This window comes from Helianthus annuus, chromosome 4, assembly GCF_002127325.2.
Source record: "Helianthus annuus cultivar XRQ/B chromosome 4, HanXRQr2.0-SUNRISE, whole genome shotgun sequence".
Lineage (NCBI taxonomy): Eukaryota > Viridiplantae > Streptophyta > Magnoliopsida > Asterales > Asteraceae > Helianthus > Helianthus annuus.
Window position 1 is genome coordinate 137,764,412 of NC_035436.2, and position 5,969 is coordinate 137,770,380.

Here is a 5,969-nt window from a genome sequence, read left to right on the forward strand (position 1 = left end):
ATAATGAATCTACATATACTTCGAGATATCTTACCCCCATATCCTTAGCAATCTGTAAGCCAGCAATTAAGGCTTCATATCAGCCTCATTGTTAGTTGCTTGAACTCACAGGCTATGGAGTGGGGTATTATGTCCCCCTGTGGCGATTTTAGTAGGATCCCTAGCCCTGTGCCTTTGATATTTGAGGATCCGTCAGTATGTAGTATCCAAGGATCCTTGGTCTCATCCAGCTGCTGAACCTCCAATTCTGCTTCTATTTGTAGATCACTACTGAAATCAGCCACAAAGTCAGCTAGTGCTTGAGATTTAATAGCTGTTCTTGGTTCGTATCTTATATCATGGGCACTAAGCTTTACTGCCCACTTAGCCATTCTCCCTGACATATCTGGTTTCCTGAGGACATTCTTAATTGGAAAATTAGTTCTAACGACAATAGTATGGGTTTCAAAATAATGTCTTAACTTAGTCGATGCCATGATTAATGCGAGGATAAGTTTTTCGAGGTGTGAGTACCTGGATTCGGCATCAAGTAGACTTTTACTTACATAGTAGATAGGATATTGTGTACCTTCGTGATCCTTGACAAGGACAGCACTTACAGCGGTTGAGGATACCGCCAGGTATAAGGATAACACATCTCCTTTTTCCGGTTTTGCTAATGCTGGTGCTGAGGACATATATTCTTTAAGGGCTTGTAAAGCGTTCTCATGTTTCTCAGTCCACTCAAACTTCTTATTCTTCCTTAGGATATCGTAGAATTCTTTGCATTTTTCTGAGGATTTCGATATGAACCTGTTTAAGGCTGCTATCCTGCCTGTCAGTCTTTGAACATCCTTGGCATTGGCAGGAGATTTAATATTTATCAATGCTTTGATTTGTTCCGGGCTTGCTTCAATGCCCCTCTGGGTTACCATGTATCCTAAGAACTTTCCTGCCTTAACACCAAAATGGCATTTTGAAGGATTAAGCTTCATGTTGTAATTATCCAGGATATCGAATGCTTCTTCCAAGTCCCTTAGGTGATCCTCAGCTTTCTTTGACTTGACCACCATATCATCTATGTACACCTCCATAGTTTTTCCAATTTGATCTTTGAACATCATATTTCACCAGCCTTTGATATGTTGCACCTGCATTTCTTAGTCCAAAAGGCATGGCAATATAACAATATAAACCGGTTGGGGTCATAAAGGCTGTATCCTCTTGGTCAGATGGTTCCATCTGAATTTGTTGGAATCCAGATGATGCATCCATAAAGGTCAACAGTTCATGCCCCGCTGTTGCATCCACCATGGAGTCAATGTGGGGTAATGGGAAAGGATCCTTGGGACATGCCTTATTCAGATCAGTGAAATCGACACATACCCTCCACTTTCCGTTTTTCTTTTGGACAACAACCACATTGGCTAACCATTTTGGATACTTTACCTCTCTGATCATACCTGCTCGAAGTAGTCTCTCTACTTCTTCTTGGATAATGGCATTCCTTTCTGGTGCAAACTTCCTCCTTTTTTGATGGATTGGTTTGATAGACCTGTCAATGCCAAGTTTGTGAGTAATAATATCCTTAGATATACCTGTCATATCTTCATGTTTCCAAGCAAAGGTAGATTTTCTTCTTTTGAGGAAGGATATCATGTCTTCTTTCATCTTGCCAAGGATCCCTGATCCGATATAGATTTTTGATTCAGGATCACTAGGATCCAAGAGGATTTCATCTACATCTTGTTCCCTTGCCTCCAAGACATTCCTTGGAGGATACTGTAATTGCTATTGCTCCCTTGGCTTCGAGGTTGGCTTCATAGATGAGGTATAACAATCCTTAGCCTCCTGCTGGTCACTATCGATCTTGATTATTCCCCATGGGCTAGGGAGCTTCACACATTGATGGTAGGTAGATGGAACTGCTTTCATGTCATGTATCCAAGGCCTGCCAAGAATAACGTTGCAACAAGATAAACAGTCAATAACACAAAATTTTTGGTAATTATGTAATCCTTCCACGTAGATTGGGAGTTTGATGTCCCCCAGAGTTTTCTTCGTTTCCCCACTGAATCCTACAAGCACGGAGGATCTTGGTGTGATGTCTGATTCTGGGATTCCCATCTTCTTCAAGACATCAAGCTGGATAATGTTCACTGAGCTCCCTCCGTCAATAAGGATCCTGCGGACAAAGTGGTTAGAGATAAAGAGAGTGATAACTAAACTATCATGGTGAGGATCCTGAATGTTAATGCGATCATCCTCATCAAATGTTATCATCTTTCCCTTCTGAGACACTTGAGGTTCTAATAGGCCTTTCTCCATTATCCATTTTTGATTCTTTTGCATGTCTTTTGGCCGCTGAAAAGGATGTACCACAAATGTCTGATCCTCCGGATATAAAGTTAATCACTTGTGCGTTTGCCGGAGGTGCTGGAGCCTTTTCAGGGATCCTTTCAGGATCCTGGGTCCTTTGCTTTTTTCTCCCCAACAATTCTTTTAGATGCCCCTTGCTTAGCAGGTATCCAATTTCTTTTCTTAAGGCTATGCAATCTTCAGTTAGATGCCCGAAATCCTCATGGTATGCACACCATTTGGACTTGTCTTTAGTCCCGGATGGTTTATCATTCTTCCTGGGCCACCTAGCCTTTTCACCTAGATTCTGCATTGCAAGGATTAGTTCATGATTATCAACGGAAAAACAATATTCTGAGATTGGAGGATATTCTTCATCATCCTCTTCTTGGTCAACAGCATGCACATTCTTGTTCTCGTTTCTATGGTAGGATTTGAACTTGTTGCTTTTGAAGGAGGATCCTTGCTTATCTTGTTTTGAGGATCCTACTTGTCTTTCCTGGATCCTCTTGTCATCCTCTAGCCGGATAAACCTGAGTGCTCGAGTTCTTACTTCATCTAAATTCCTGCATGGTGTCATAACAAGATCATCATAGAATAATGAATCCTTAAGCAGTCCCATTTTGAAGGCTTCAACAGCCGTAGCCATATCCAAGTTAGGGAATGTCCAAGGATTCTTTACTAAATTTAGTTATATAATCCCTTAATGATTCATTATTATTTTGAGTTATCCTGTACAAATCACTAGTTAATTTTTCAAATTTTCTACTACAAGAGAATTGGTTATTGAATAAATTAACTAAATTGGCAAATGAAGTAATAGAGTAAGGGGGAAGACTTAGCAGCCACTTAAGAGCTGATCCAGTAAGAGTGGATCCAAATCCTTTACATAGGCATGCTTCCTTCAATTTTTCTGGGATAGGATTGATCTCCATCCTCTCCCTGTATTGTGCTATATGCTCCTCTGGATCCGTTGTGCCATCATACAACTTCATGGTAGGGATATGGAACCTTTTGGGTACCTCTGCATCACAAATTGGTGGTGCAAAGCGAGATACCTTGTGGCTCCCATCTGCAATCTCTGGGATAGGCTTGACTACCCCTGGAACACTTGAGATCATGTCCTTTAGTTTCTGTAATTCCCTGGCCATAGCATGATTGGTACCTGTATCCTGCATGAATCCATGGTTAGTGGTAGGATAATTATTTAAAGTGTTACCTCCCATTGGGTTCAAGTTAGGGAATCCATATTGCTGGGATTCTGGAACAACGGAGGGACCAGTGGAAGCAATGGTCTGCATTGGAATGAAGTCCCCTTGATGGACATCTAGACTTCCTGTTTGCAAACTTTTTAGGGATCCTGGCATCTGTAAGGATCCTGGTATCTGGGATGATCCTGGAACGAAGGAGGATCCTTGAACCTGGGATGATCCTGGAACAAAGGAGGATCCTTGAACCCGGGATGATCCTGGAACAAAGGAGGATCCTTGGCCCTGGAATGATCCTGGAATAAAGTAGGATCCTTGAAACTGCTGTGTCCCCGGATAGGCTCCCGAATTCCTGAAGGATCCCATGTATTGAGGATAGGATCCTACAGGCTGAAAATGTGAGTCTGATGTCTGAGTCATTGCTGCCGAGTTGAGATGTGATCCTCTTGACTCCCCTATGATTTGCACGTCCGGGATCCCTGATGGCTGGGAAGTGATCATTGGAGTATCAAAGCTCAAGGATTTGGGCATCAGTGGTGAATGATCCTCTGCCGCTTTCTTTTGTCTTTTGAGATCTCCAATTTCCCTGAGGATCCTTTCGTTAGTTTCATCTTGCCGCTGCATACGATCCTTCATCTGCAAAATTAAAGCAAATACATCACTAGTACTGGGAATAGAAGAATTCATAGCAGAAGAAGATAGAGGTTTAGAGAAAGTGGGAGTTGATCTCTTCTCAGTATTTTTCTGAGATCCTGCCGGTGGAGGAGGCAAGGTGATCTGTGATGAGGTGACCGCAGACATCGCCGTGGACGTGTTCTTCAATGATGAAGCCATGTAACTCTTTGAAATGATTTCGAACAAAAGATTTTCTTATGAATGAAGCACCAATTGCCCCACGGTGGGCGCCAAACTGTTTTGGTCAAAAATCACACAAGGATAATGTAACCAAACTTTATGTAAACGGGGTATGATGCTTGGTTAATTATGAAAGTAAAGGATCACTTCTGTGATAAAGATGCAAAGACACAATGATTTATACGAGGAAAAAGCCCTTGATCAATGGATGATCTCCGGCATAAAAAACCTCGGGTGATGGCAACTACCGATCACCAACTTCAATATAATAAAAATGTAGTTACAACTTCGGATAGTAATGAGCTGAGTACAAGGATCACTGAGTGTCTAAGTGTTTGAGAGTTGTGTCGTATGTCGTGTGTGTTCTTCCGAATGAGGAAGAGGGGTATTTATACAAGTGTAGGTGACTTATTTTAGGTAAAAGGACTAATTATCAGCTCATTACCCCTTTAGAAATAAAGACAATCTAGCCTAAATTGCTGCCCATGAATCAAGCCATGTTTCCATATCCTGTGCAACGTCCTTCTTCAATTAAGCTCTTGCCATATTTGTGAAGACGCGTCCCTGGATCATGATGTCTAGAGCATATCCTGCTAGATGGTCCTGCAAAACAATATTGTATTAAGCGGAAGTGGCCGTTAGTATGAGGATCACCATAATGTCCCATGATCCTGATCCTGGAGTCCTGCCGAGGATCACTGTCTGCCAAAGAAATAAGGATCACTGGTTAGGATCATGTGTAAGGATCACCTATAATAAAAATCCAGCCCTAACACATACGATCCCTCATCTGCAAAATCAAAGAAAATATATCACTAGTACTGGGAACAGAAGAAGTTAGAGCAGAAGATGATGGTTTAGAGGATATAGAAGTTGGTCTCTTCTCAGCATTTTTCTGAGGTCCAGCTGGTGGTGGAGGCAAAGGTGGAATGCCAGTAGATGAATTGACTGCCGACATCGTTGTGGACGTATTCTTCAATGACGAAGCCATGTAACTCTTTGAAATGATTTCGAACAGAAAGTTTTCTTATGAATGAAGCACCAATTGCCCCACGGTGGGCGCCAAACTGTTTTGGTCAAAAATCACACAAGGATAATGCAACCAAACTCTATGTAAACGGGGTATGATGCTTGGTTTATTGAAAGAGTAAAGGATCACTTCAGTATGAAATATGCAAAGACACAATGATTTATACGAGGAAAAAGCCCTTGATCAATGTATGATCTCCGGCATAAAAAACCTCGGGTGATGGCAACTACCGATCACCAACTTCAATATATCAAAATATGTGTTAGGGCTGGATTTTTATTATAGGTGATCGTTACACGTGATCCTAACCAGTGATCCTTGTTTCTTTGGCAGACAGTGATCCTCAGCCGGACTTCAGGATCAGGATCATGGGACATTATAGGATCCTCATACTAACAATCATCTTCGCTTAATGCAATGTTATTTTTGCAGGAATATCTAGCAGGATACGCTCTAAGCATCATGATCAAGGGACGCGTCTTCACAATTATGGCAAGAGCTTAATCGGAGATAGACGTTGCACAGGATATGGAAACATG